This window comes from Podarcis erhardii (genome assembly GCF_964252035.2).
Source record: "Podarcis erhardii genome assembly, chromosome: 2".
Taxonomy (NCBI): domain Eukaryota; kingdom Metazoa; phylum Chordata; class Lepidosauria; order Squamata; family Lacertidae; genus Podarcis; species Podarcis erhardii.
Genome location: NC_138498.1, coordinates 126,659,842 through 126,674,136, shown reverse-complemented (window position 1 = coordinate 126,674,136; position 14,295 = coordinate 126,659,842). Strand labels below are relative to the sequence as shown.

General features: G+C 47.0%; 1 protein-coding gene across 5 annotated transcripts in view; it reads left to right on the top strand.

The window, feature by feature from the left end:
- LOC309334645 (uncharacterized protein) overlaps positions 1 to 14,295 on the top strand; it is a 32,875-nt gene that overhangs the window by 2,981 nt on the left and 15,599 nt on the right. The window lies entirely within an intron of this gene.

Here is a 14,295-nt window from a genome sequence, read left to right as displayed (position 1 = left end):
TGCAGTTTGACTGCTTACTTTGAGATTTCTTCACCTTTGGAGCTCTGCAAAACTTGGCTGTATGTCCCTCCTTATTACAGCTGCAAGAGCGCAGCTGGCGTTGGGTTTTCAACCCCTGAGCCTCTTGGGCTTGCCAATCAGAAGGTCAGCAGTTCGAATCCCCATGATAGGATGAGCTCCTGTTGTTCAGTCCCAGCTCCTGCCACCCTAGCAGTTAGAAAGCACACCAGTGCAAGTAGATAAATAGGTACCACTGCAGCGGTGTCCTGTTGTGCCAGAACAGTTTAGTCCTGCTGGCCACATGACCTGGACAAACGCCGGGTCCCTGGGCCTGAAAGCCAGATGCGCGCCACAATCCCATAGTCGCCTTTGACTGGACTTAACTGTCCAGGGGTCCTTTACCTTTTACCTTTGCCTTTATTACAGTTGTAGAAAATACCGTATTTTTCGCTCTATAGGATGCACTTTTCCCCCTCCAAAAATGAAGGGGAAATGTGTGTGCATCCTATGGAGCGAATGCAGGGGGGAGACAGGCAGGAAAAGCCGCCAAAAGCCGCACACAAGCTCCGTGCGGCTCTTGCGGGCTTTTCCATGGCTAGTCAGTCCCTTCGCCACTTTGCTGAAGGGGTGCTGGGCAGAGAGGGGGAGAAATTTTTTTTCTTGTTCTCCCCCTCTAAAACAAGGTGCGTCCTATGGTTGGGTGCGTACTATAGAGCGAAAAATACGGTAATCTTCTTATGAATGCCCTTGTTACTTCTCTGAGAAACAAAGCTTGAGTTAGAGAATCTGATTGAAGAATCCTCTCTCCTTTTCAATGCATTCCTTTGTTAATTCAGAGTGTTAAATTTGGATTGCCATCCATTCTGGATACGAAAAAGTAAAAAAAGAATTCCAAAAGATCCTAGAATATTGTTTCCATTCTGTTCTTCAGACAGAATATTCTGCCAGCTTTAACTTTTCAATAATAGTTAAAATTCTGTCACATGACTCTGGCAATCTTTCTTTTCTTCATGTTTTAGTCTAAATAAGTTTCTTATTAAATTGCGAAGGAAACCTTGTAAATTCATAAACTTTCTTTAAATTGTCAAGAACTTCTCTGGTGGTGAGACACCTGCCTCAATACATAGCATCGCGTCAAGTCTGTCTAACACTTTTCTCAGTCTCCTAAAGGCAAAGGGACCCCTGACCATTAGGTCCAGTTGCAGACGACTCTGGGGTTGCGGCGCTCATCTCGCTTTAATGGCCGAGGGAGCCAGTGTACAACTTCCGGGTCATGTGGCCAGCATGACTAAGCCGCTTCTGGAAAACCAGAGCAGCGCACGGAAATGCCGTTTGCCTTCCCGCCGGAGTGGTACCTATTTATCTACTTGCACTTTGATGTGCTTTCGAACTGCTAGGTGGGCAGGAGCAGGGACCGAGCAACGGGAGCTCACCCCGTCACGGGGATTCGAACTGCCAACCTTCTGATCAGCAAGTCCTAGGCTCTGTGGTGCAGCCCACAGCGCCACCCACGTCTCCTATTCCACTGTAAAATTTCCTCTAACCATCCTAAAAAAATCTTTCTTCTTTTTAATCTGCTTTTAAAAATTGTTTTTGAGAGAATAATTAAGAGAACAGTGGCATCGAGTGGTGAAATTATTAACATCAGTGTCTGAGGGAGAACCCTTTTTCTGCGGTGTTTATATGCATGGAGGCTGCCCCAGGTTGTCTGACCCTTTAAAAAAATATAGCTCTTTTTCTCTCCTAGGAAAGACTGCGCAAGATTCTCTGTTTAGAGTTTAAGCAGAACACATTATATTACTTGATATACTAAGACACGCTTACGTGTGCTTATAACCAGTTTTTATTTATATATATATATAGAGAGAGAGAGAGATTTCGATTATTTGTACATTTATTCCATTCATTATTCAAGACATAATAAGCTACACACAAAACCCCAAAATAATTCAACACCAGATAATCCTGCTACATTAAGTCTTAAGAGTGACTGACATGTGCCTCTATCTCAGTGTTTCCCAACCTTTTTTGGGCAAAGGCACACTTGTTTCATGAAAAAAATCTCAAGGCACACCACCATTACAGCCCCGTGACGTCAGCGCGCAGCGTCACGCCGGGAGGGACGCACGAAAGTGTAAGTTTCAATTTTTCCCCTCCCCCTTGCCTTCCTTCTGTGCCAACCGCCAAAAAGCCAAGAAAAAAGCCAAGACTTTAGGGCAGCAGGTCGACACGGAAGAAGCTCCTACCTAAGGACAGGTGCAACGGCCGTGTCCTCTTCTGCCACACTTGGCAGCCCTGCCTCACGGTCGTGACTCCCACCCTGATTTCTCCCCGCAGGTCGAGCGGCACAGGCAGCCCAATGTGTCCAGCCCAGACACAAGCCCCGCTTCCCCACTCTAGATCCTGAATGCGACCAAGTGCTCTGGACTCCCGAGCAGGGTGGGAAAGAGGACTCGCATCTGGTAGCCTCCGGGCTCCTCGCCTGCTCGAGGGATGGCATTGCAGGCAAGCTGCCGGCCGTCGCCATCGCCGCCCCCTCATGCGAGTGGACCTGCCCGGAGTGGTGGGCCAGGGGAGGCTCGCTCTCTGTGGGGATGTGGCCCGCACGCGCGGCCCCACTTCCTCCTGCCCAGGGCTGAGCTCCTTACCCGCGATCTCGGTCTCGCGCACGCGGATCCCACTTATTCCGAAGCTCGTGCCACTAGCTGGGGCTCTCACACCGTGCCAGGGCGAGGCGGCGCGGCCCACTGACGTCATCGCGGCTCGCCGCCGCCCTCGACTTCCCTGTTCCCTCCCCTCCCTCGGGTCGCCGTGGTTACCGAGGACTGCAAGCTGCTCGGGCGAGCGTGGGGCATTAAGTGGGAGAAGGAAAATTAAAATTAAAACTCGCCCGAAGGCCGCCTCTCCGGATATGTTTCGAATTTTTTAATTTTTCCCGCGGCACACCAGGCAACGTCTCGCGGCACACTAGTGTGCCGCGGAACACCGGTTGGGAAACACTGCTCTATCTATATGAGACTTTATGGACTTATTCTGAGGCACATAGCAGCATAAAACTGTTAGAATTCAGGCTCGGTCAGAGGTATGTGCCTATCTATCCAGGCACCGGCTGAATTCCTTTGACCTCCCTCCGGCGACTCCCGGCAGGAAAAACACACGAGGTCCGTTCCGGCGATTTTCCTCAGGCTGTGAGAAAAACACACCAACTGCTTCTCCTCCTTCTCCTCCTCCCTGCATATCCCCAGGGAGGGGAATCAGACACAGACAGAAATTTAACTACATGCTTTTATTCCTGTCTTTAGCAGCCATACAGTCAAAGATGTCTGCTCTCTTCAACAAACAGAGAGAAACTCCAAACTCCACTCATGTACATCCTGTACAGGTCATATGACACACACTGAGCTCACATCCTGTGCTCAATAAGGAGAATGGACTGCCCCTTTGTTTCCATGGCAACAGTCACATACATCCTGTCTGGCTTTGCAGCCACAAGCAGCTGACTGAGCTGCTAGAGCCTTTGCTTGCTGCAGCATTGCTGCTTTAGAATAACATACTCCCCCTAAAGTATCAATGCGTGCTGCGAGCAAAGCGTCATCCAGAGAAGAAAACAAACAGTTGTTATATGTATAACACTCCCCTGTTGTTTCAGTTCCACCCTTGGAACTACCCGCCTCTGGTTTTACCAATGTACCTCTCTGGTTGTGTGACTTCCAAGGAATGAGTGCTTCTGCATTACCTTGGTTAGCAACTCTCTGTTGTGCCTTTGTCTCTGACTCAGACACAGCTTCAGTTTGACCTTGGTCGCTTACAACAGCAACACATGCAATAGCTAGGTTGGCAAACTCTTTTGAATACCTCTTGGGTGGTACACCCTTCGTTGCTCTCTCAGACCTACGTAAGAGGTGCTGCTCTTCTTTGCTTTCTGGTTCAGCCTTTGGACTCTCTGGAGAACCAGTACCAATTGTAAACAGTGGTTCATCCTCCTCCTCTGAGGGTCTAGTCATCGTGTGAGATTTCCTCTCAATGACTGTGACAACTGAGCTGTCTGAGCTATCGCTGTCATCATCAGTACTACTGAATTCAATAAAATCAACATCATCATCATCATCATCAGAATCATCATCATCTCCTGTGGGAAATGTGTGAACAATCACTCTCTCCTGTTCAGGACACTCTCTAGAAATTTTGTGAGAATCACCTTACCAGATTCAGACAAAATTACTCTGTAGAGACCCTTTTCATAACCCACAAAAATGCCTCTGGCATTCTTTACTCCACCCGGAGCTTCTGTCCTCACATGAGACCCAAAAACCTTGAAATGGGCAACAGAAGGTTTTCTATGGAACAGTTTCTCAAAAGGAGAACTTCCCAACTCTTTTGAAAACTTTCTCAACCACATATAACAAAATGACGTTAGCGACTCAGCCCAGTACTCATGTGGCAGATGTGAACTAAGCAATTGCGCTTCCATTCCCTTTTGCAATTCTTTGTTCACCCTAACACAGACACATCTCTTCCAAGCTTCTTCGGAAGCTGCAATTTTGTGTCTTATCCCTTTCTTCTTCAGGAACCTCTGGAAATCCTGTAAGAGAAAAATTGGCTTCTCATCTGTGCAAAGACAATTTATGTCAGCATCATGCATATTTTTAACCTTGTCACAAAACTCTTTAAACCTTTCTAAGGCTTCTTTCGGTCTCTCCAAAAGATAAATCCAGACAAAATCTGTGAAAGAATCAACACATATTAGGTAATACTTTGCATTGCCTCTAGATGGTGCTAAAGGACCAATCACATCAGCATACACTCGCTGAAATGCCTTGTCGACCCTCGAGGTGACCTGCTTGGCGTTCTTCTTGGCTACACCTGCAAAAGAAATCATGTTAGAATCACAAGAATTACATTCCATGTAATCACTTTGATCAAAAGTCAACAAATACAGTCCATCTTTCTCTTTGGCAGAAAGATACAACTCTCCATCTTTGTAGATCTCGCAGTGTTGATCATCATAGGACAGTTTTAGTCCCTTCTTGGCAATCTGCGAAACGCTGAGCAGATTGTACTTCACCTCTGGAACCAAATAAACATTGTTTATAGTCAAGTTCAGACTTTTAAGATACACAGTCCCAATTCCGGTGGCTTCCAGCTCTTGACCGTTGGCTTGTTGTACAGCGAAGCTTTGCTTCTTAAACGACAAAAATAGCTGGCTGTTCGGGGACATATGAAATGTGGCGCCCGTGTCTACGACAAACGCGTTCTCCACTTCCAGCTTGGTTCCTTTCGACATCAAGGCCTTTGCAGGCTTCGCCTTTGAGATGGTATGACTTCTGCCTGACGCCTCAGACTTTGTGGAGCTTCCCTTGGCTCCTTTGTTCTGATGTGGCTTCTTGCAGTTCCGCTGAAGATGCCCAGTTTGTCCACAATTGTAGCATCGGACAACGTTCAATGCTACAGCATTTTCTCCAGTAGCAACAGCAGTGGGGGTGTCAGAACTCCGTTCTCGTCTCCCCCTGTCCTTGACTTCCAGGGCGGTGAGTCTGTCATGTTCACAAAGAACCACGGCAAAGACCCTGTCCGACGTTAGATCTTGCGCTGGGAGGGACCCCAGCTGACTGGCAACCGTCTTGTAAGTCCGATTCAGACTGTTGATCACCATGAAGCAAAACACTTCCTCCTGCAGACGGAAATTGCGTTCCACCATCTGTTGACGCAGAACTTTCATTTCCGTCAGGTGCGCTTGAACATCTCCATCAGGCGCAAGCCTCAGGTTGGTCAGCTTCTCAAAATACAGCAACGCTGAAGAACCTGCATCTCTCTGATGTGTCCTTCTCAGCGTGTCCCAAACATCTCTCGCGTGCTGTAAATCTTGTATATGGATAAGCTGAGAGTCTGACACGCACAGAATTATAGCAGTTCTGGCCTTCACATCCTGTGACTCCCAAGCATGCGTTGGTGCAGCAGGGATGGGGTTCTCAATCACCTCAAACAGTCTCTGATTCTGCAGCAAGGCCTTCCTCTTAATAGACCAAGATGCATAATTGTCACTGGTCAGGAGGGATGGAGAAGGCAGGCCTCCCCCCTTCTTAGCATCCATTTTGAGTCCTTGCATTGACTCTCAAACACAAGCCTCTAAAATCCAATAGCTGGCTTGTTTACACCCTTGTGCACCTGGCAGCTCTAACACTGGCCGCTTGGAAAGTCCCTTCCAAGAGTTCCTTTGGGCCTAAGTCAAAACAAAAACTTTGTTTTTGCCTCTCTGAGGCATAGCCTGACTGTACAGCCCTTATCTTGAAACTGGCCTGCGTTGCTAAGCAACAGCATTCCTTTCCTTGGACAGGAAAAACCACAGGAATGTTTGGAATGCAGAGCTCTTCTCTCTCGGAGCTGTTTTTCCCAAACGTTGCTCCCCTGAAGCAGAGAATGAATCAATCTGCATTCACACTTCTAAGCCGGAAAATCTCATACCTGGGCTCCGTAGCTTGGCTTTCAGCTTCTTCTGGTCAGCTCCTGGCTGCAGAGAATCAGCCCCCATTTCAGGCTTCCATGGAGAGGGATGAAAATAGCAGCTCTGCTACTATTTCTGCAGACTTCCATGGATCGTAGAAACCAGCAGCTCTGGTACCACTGTTAGAATTCAGGCTCGGTCAGAGGTATGTGCCTATCTATCCAGGCACCGGCTGAATTCCTTTGACCTCCCTCCGGCGACTCCCGGCAGGAAAAACACACGAGGTCCGTTCCGGCGATTTTCCTCAGGCTGTGAGAAAAACACACCAACTGCTTCTCCTCCTTCTCCTCCTCCCTGCATATCCCCAGGGAGGGGAATGAGACTCAGACAGAAATTTAACTACATGCTTTTATTCCTGTCTTTAGCAGTCATGCAGTCAAAGATGTCTGCTCTCTTCAACAAACAGAGAGAAACTCCAAACTCCACCCATGTACATCCTGTACAGGTCATATGACACACACAGCTCACATCCTGTGCTCAATAAGGAGAATGGACTGCCCCTTTGTTTCCATGGCAACAGTCACATACATCCTGTCTGGCTTTGCAGCCACAAGCAGCTGACTGAGCAGCTAGAGCCTTTGCTTGCTGCAGCATTGCTGCTTTAGAATAACAAAAACAAGCAGCAGCTGCTCTCACAGAAAATCTCTCTCTCTTACTCGACAGTTGAGAACAGACCTAACTGAAAAAAGGGCCACCTGGAATCCCAGTCACCCTTTCCACAGGATTTTAGAGGCAACATTCACACACAGAGTTGTTAGGGAAGTTGAGGTAATTTCTGTCAGGTTTTGGGTTTTTGTTTTAGCCTCTGCCAGTTTTTTAAAGAGAAGACCAATGTCAGAGTTGGAGTGGATTTCATGATTGTGGCAAACAAAATCCGCCCTAGAAAAGAGCCAGACTTTTTGAACCTCTGGTTCCCATAAATATGTCCGTGTGTGCTGGGCCCATGGGTAACCCATGAAACGTGGTCCAGAATCCGAAGGTTCCGTTAGGAGTCAGTCCGACAGGGCCAAGGCAGGACACGAGGCAGGAAAGCAGGCAAGGACAGGTACAGGATCTCAGGCAGGATCTAGCATACAGCAATGTTGCTCCCACAACCTGGGGCGGGGTCTGACAGCCTTTTATCTTTGTCGGGGTAGGGGCCGGTCCTGATCCCCTGGCAACTCACCTCCCTGTTTCGCCTAAATGCGAGCACTCCTCCTGCGAGTAGTCAGGTCTCTCCTTCTCTCAGACCTTAGTCTCTGCAGCTCAGGAGATGTAGGTGGGTTACTAGACCCAGTGGCTGCCTCAGCCTCCGCTGACCCAACCGGTAGTGGAGCAGCTGTAAGTGATGGCCCAGCTGGAGGCAATGAGGCAATCCCCGCATCTGGAGCCAGGGCAGGCTCAGGCCCCTGACTCGGCCCAGCTGCTGTTTGTTGCAGGGGGAACCTGTGCAGACTGGGGCTCTTCAGAATCAGGCCCCAGACTTGGTTCAGATGCTGCCTGAGGCAAAGGATCCGGTGCAGGCTGAGACTCCTCTGGCTCTGAGTCCAAACCTGAATCCCAGGCCATCACACTGTGAATGCTGTTCAACAAAGATCATGACCTCTGTAGAAAGACCTCACATCTTCCATTCTTTCTCTTTCACAAACATTCATTAGCATTGTTTAATAATTGGGGGCTCAGTTTCTTCCTGAGGATCTAATTAGTTTCTCTCTTCATTGTAGGTGGTGATGGATTGGAAATGAAGAATGGGGGAGACCACAACAGAATCCACACAGTGAAGAAGCCATATCAAGATTGGGAGTGTGGAGAGAGCTTCAGTCAGAGCTCCCGTTCCCATCGAAGAAAGCACAGTGGGAAGAAAGGCTATCAGTGCTCAGAATGTGGGAAGAGCTTCACTCGTAGTGCCACTCTCACTTCCCATCAAAGAATTCATACTGGAGAGAAACCTTATCACTGCTTGGAATGCGGGAAGAAGTTTAATACAATACCAAACTTCCATCGACATAAAAGTATTCACCGTGAGGAGAAATCCTATCAGTGCTTGGAATGTGGGAAGGGATTCAGGTGGAAGAGTAGTCTTGATTCCCATCAAATAATTCATACAGGTGAGAATCCCTATCAATGCTTGGAATGTGGGAAGAACTTTAATAGAAGCACAAGCTTCCATCGACATCAAAGAATTCATCGTGCGGAGAAACCCTTTAAATGCCAAGAGTGTGGAAAGAGCTTCAGTCAGAGCACGAAATTCGTTGCCCATCAAAGAACTCACAGTGGGGAGAAACCCTATAAGTGCTTGGAATGTGGGAAGAGTTTCAGTCAGAGGGTAAATCTCACATCCCACCAAATAATTCATACAGGGGAGAAACCTTTTCAATGCCTTGAGTGTGGAAAGAGCTTTAGTCGCAGCTCCCATCTCACTTCCCATCAAATGATTCATACAGGAGAGAAACCATATAAGTGTTTAGAATGCGGGCAGAGCTTCATCCAGAAGGCAAGGCTCACTTCCCATCAAATAATTCACAGTGGGGAGATACCATTTCAATGTCCAGAATGTGGAAAGAGCTTCACAAGGAAGGAAGGTCTCATGCTCCATCAAAGAATTCATACAGGGCAGAAACCATTTCAGTGCTTGGAATGTGGAAAGAGCTTCAGTCGGAACTCCTATCTCACTTACCATCAAAGAATTCATACAGGGGAGAAACCATTCAAATGTCAAGAATGTGGAAAGACCTTTAATCATAAGGTAAGTCTCACATCCCATCAGAGAATTCATACAGGGGAGAAACCATATCAGTGCTTGGAATGCGGAAAGAGCTTCAGTCACAGGGCCAATCTCACATCCCATCAAAGAATTCATACAGGGGAAAAACCCTACGAGTGCTTGGAATGTGGAAAGAGCTTCGGTCAGAGGGTGCAGCTCACATCCCATCAAATAATTCATACAGGAGAGAAACCGTATGAGTGCTTGGAATGTGGACAGAGTTTCAGCCAGAAGGCGAGTCTCACTTCCCATCAAAAAATTCATACAGGGGAGAAACCATATCAATGCTTGGAATGTGGAAAGAGCTTCAGGACGACCAACCATCTCACTTCCCATCAGATGATTCATACAGGGGAGAGACCATATAAGTGCTTGGAATGTGGAAAGAGCTTCAGTCACAACCACAATCTCACTTCCCATCAAAGAATCCATACTGGGGAGAGACCTTACCAGTGCTTGGAATGTGGAAAGAGCTTCAGTTGGAAAGAAGGTCTCAATTCCCATCAAATAATTCACAGCGGGGAGATACCATTTCAATGCCAAGAATGTGGAAAGACTTTCAGAAGGAGGGCAGGTCTCATTGTCCATCAAAAAACTCATACAGGGCACAAACTGTAGTACAAATGGGGAAACAGCTTCCCTTCCAAGAGGAGTCTAACTTCCAATGAATAAATTCATACAGAGTGAAAGCAGATCAGTGCTTGAAATGTAGGAAAGGCTTTAAAAAAAGCACATACTTCCATCAACATAACATTAGTCACCAAGGGCAGAAACTATTTCAGTGCCGAGATTATGAAGGGAGTTTCAGTCAGAAGGAAAATCTCACACCCAATCAAAAAACTCACAGCAGCGAGAAGCCATCTCAGCACATGAAATGTGGAAACAGGTTGATTAAGAGGGCCAGTGTCGTCGCAATAGGTATATATAGGATTTAATTTGGGGAGGCTTTGATTAGTATGTGGGCAAGGATTGGAAGAGTGTTCTTGTCATTCAGCGACCCAGCAACAGAACTTGACCAGGGGGACATTTTTGTCAGTGTCTCACATATATCCTCAAGCAGGTGACCTTGTTCTTCTTGCCCAACTGAAGTGTGGAAGAAATAAGGAGTGTGTGTTGTGTTAGACTAGCATCTGGCACTCTTCCCTGTGCCTCTGAGCCTTTGGACTTCTCCCTGGCTCCAAACAGAGTTTCGCAACAGTGGTATGTGCCTTGTGTGCGTGCAATAAATAACAGTCCGTACACAAGCTTCTTCCTAATCTAAGAAGCTTTAATTTATGTACAGCATAGCAAAATAAGTCATCCGGGAGAAACAGCAGACATCCTCCTGTTCGTCAGCGGAAAACGAAAGTAACTCACACACAAAGAAACATTCCCGTATGTGAACAAGCCACACCTCGGTAGGCAGGGACGATACACAGAACTGTTTATCCCTGCAAGTTCTGATTTTCCTCACACCTCCTCTTGTCCTGCATACTGAGGGAAACTGTAAGTACAACCACTTACCCCAAGAACAACCCTTCACAGAACTCCCCACGACGCTGGAAGCTCAAAGGTTTTCTGAACCCATCTGTCAGGTTCTCCTGGCTTCAGCTGCACCAAGCCTGCCTGGACACTTTGACACACATTCTGGAAACGTATGTCCAAATGTTTGGTTCTGGACTTGACTCTGCCTACTTCAGACAGGGTTGATTGTCTTCCCAAACAGTAATGGGCAAGCAACAATCCCCACAGATCTCTTGGACCAAACACCGGTAGAACTCCAATTCCCTACACAAATCAGACAACGCACTGAACTCAGCTTCAGTACAGGAAAGTGCAATAAGACTTTGCTTTTGGGACTTCCACCCAACTAGGGATTCCCCAAACTTCACTACCATCCCAGACACCCGATTTCCTTTCTCCAAGATTTGCCCAATCACTGTCAGTCCAGCACGTGAGCCGTGCGTCCCCTTCAACTGACAACGTGAGGCAACAATCTTTGGTATCCTGCAAATACCTCAGCACTCTCTTGATGCCAAGCCAGGCACTCGCACTGGGCTTTGTAGCCCCCTGGCTGAGCAGATTCACAGCAAATGCTATGTCAGGTCTGCTCCACTGGGAGAGATACAACAGATTCCCAGTGCTGACTGAAAAACCTCAGGGTTTTGGAACTCAGAACAATCCCTAAGCTGACCGTCCTTCACATAGCTTGTCTCCATGGGCGTTTTGACCCCTGCACATTCAGACATCCTGAACTTCTCAAGCAACTGCTCAATCTTGCCTTTCTGACTGAGCAAAAAACTTCTCAGACCTGTCTATCTGAACTCCTAGGTAAATCTTTACCGGACCAAGGTTTTTGAGCTTAAAATGTTTCCCAAGCTCTTTGGCAAAACCTTGCACCTGTTTCCCTGTCTGCGACACATGTATGATGTCATCCACAAACACCAAGACCAGCTCCTGTGTCTCTCCTGACCCCTTCAGGTACAGGCAGCTGTCTGCAAGACTTCTCTGGAAACCCATTCAGACACATGTTCCAATTTCTGGCAGATTGTTTCAAGCCATAAATGGACTTGTGTAGTTTCCACACAACATCTGGCTCATTGCCCTCAAACCCTGGAGGAGGGAGCATGTACAGATCCTCCTTCAGGTCTGAGTTCAAATAAGCCACATCCACATCAAAGTGGTGCACTTGGTGCCCTCTTTGTCCCCATACACTTCAGTGTAATGCAGCCACTTCTGCTGTGTGAACCCTCTGGCTACTAGCCTAGTCTTGTACTGCGGTTCTCCAGTCGCTGTGGGCTTAATCCTGTAAACCCAGCGACAGCTCATGGCCTGCTTGCCTGCTGGCAGCTTCGTGGTGAAGAACACACCTAGAGACCTCACTGAGTTCAACTCCTTTCCCATTGACTCTTGCCATTTCCTGGCTTCTGCTTCAGGCAGTTGTTGAACTTCCTCAAAACTCTCTGGTTTGCACTGTGCCAAACCAAGCCACACACTAGTGACCTCGAACCTCTCTGGAGATATCCCTTTAGTAGTGCATGTGGAATGCCTGATCACTACTTCAGGTGCCCCCTCTGACTCACTGGGGCCAGCTAGTGCGTCCAAGTCACCAGAAGACTCCCCCTCTGACTTACTGCGTCTTCTGAACTTCTGCGCTGGACTGGTGGGAGATGAAGGTGCACTCCTTTGCTCCAGCTTAATAGCCTGCGGAGATGCCCTTCCCTGTTCCTGCTCCTGGTCAGAGACCTGGTCCTCAGCAGCAGGTTCAGTGTCAACCTCTCCCTCCTCAGCAGAATCAAACAGACTCTCTGAGAGAACGTCAGGATTCCCATGGATGCGTGTCCACCCACTCTGCTCACAGAACTCAGCGCTCCTGCTGACTAGAACTCTTGACTGATGGCCTTTTGGATAGGCAAATCTCCCCCCCCCCTTTGTCCCAGGTTTGTACCCACAAAAGATAATTTCCCAGGACCTTGGGTCGCCCTTCCTGCATTGGGCCTTTGGCACAAGAACCCAAGCCTCACCCCCAAAACGCCAAAAATGCTGTCTCTCTTCCAGTCAATGGAGAGACAACAGGTGGCCAGTTAAAAAGTGGTTATTCAAAGGTCCAGGAGTGAGTCTTTCTTTTGATAGCTCCAAAAGAACCCAAAACAAAGAATGCATGAAGCTTTTATACAACTGTAGGAAACAATGCTTGCATGGAGAAGACGTTCAGAAGTCAGGAATTTCTTCTCCTTGTCTACAGGGCGGTTGCTTCCTGGCCCTTATCTTGAGCTCAGGCCAGGCCTAAGTGGTATTGGGGTTGCAACTGGGGAAACATCTTGCTGTTTCATCAACTCTGGATGCGTTGTGGTGGGGACTGTGGGAACGAAGTTATGCCAACCTGGTACTCAGCTGGGTGTGTGATGTGCCAACTTCCGGGTTATGGCTTTCAGGTATTCTCGTGCCTCCCAGGTATCATTCCCCTCCCCCTTTGAAGGACGTACCAGTGTCAGTACCTGGACTGGTGTCAACTGAGGGTTTCGAGGGATATTCAACAATATGCGGAAGCAGATCCAATTTACAAGGAGTAACAACATCCCTCTTGCTATGCTTGCTAATGCTTTAACTCTTTTTTGTGTTAGGACAAAAGAAGAGAAAGATAAAAAAAGATTAATGGAAGGGGGGGGGGAATTAAAGGATTTCTGGTGCTCTGTCCTGCAGCAAAACACATTATTCACTTATTCAGATCCAAATGTTCTGTCTCCTCTAAACCAGTACATCCAGATATTACAAGTTCCTTTTCTCTTTCACACAGAAACTGCACAAGAAATGGAAATCCTTGATAACTGTCAGTGATGATTTGTCTCTAATTAAGCATGTTAACTTTGCCATTTGAGCCAACCCCTATAGTTTCATCAGCCATTCTTGGGTCGGACTGTATCTTTGCATCTTTGTGTATATAGCAATCTCGCAGCTATAATCATATATTGAAGTAATCTTCCGTAATCCTTTTCTAATGGTGTGTCTAAAAAGTGTCCTGGTGTCAAATGAATATTAACTTTTAAAATCTGCTGTATCAATGTATGTATTTGAATCCAGTATATATTCTAGCCTGTTTACATGTCCATCCAGCATGATAAAAATGTCCCTTTGTGTTCTTGGCATTCCCAGCAAACATTTGAAACATCTTTATACATTCTGAAAGGTTTTCCAGGAGTTAAATACCAGCGACATCACTTTATGAAAAATCTCTTTGAGATCATAACAAAATGTAAATTTTAACTCCTTAGTCCACATAGGTTCCCACTGTTCTTTCCGTATATTATAACCAGAGTTTGTGCCCCTTTCTTTAATCATTCATTCTTTCACCTGTTCTTCAGTCTCAAATTTAAGCAATGGTTTATACATTTTGCACCATCTGTGTACTGTGGAGTTTCAAAGTCTGTCCTTTCTTGCTCTATACCATAATATTTTTTATCCAGCTTAATCCTCTCTACTAAATGAGGGAACCAATCAAGATTGTAACCGTCCATTAGGAATTGCTCCCTTGCTTTCCTGTGAAAATCCTGTGAACTCAGTTCCGGCACCT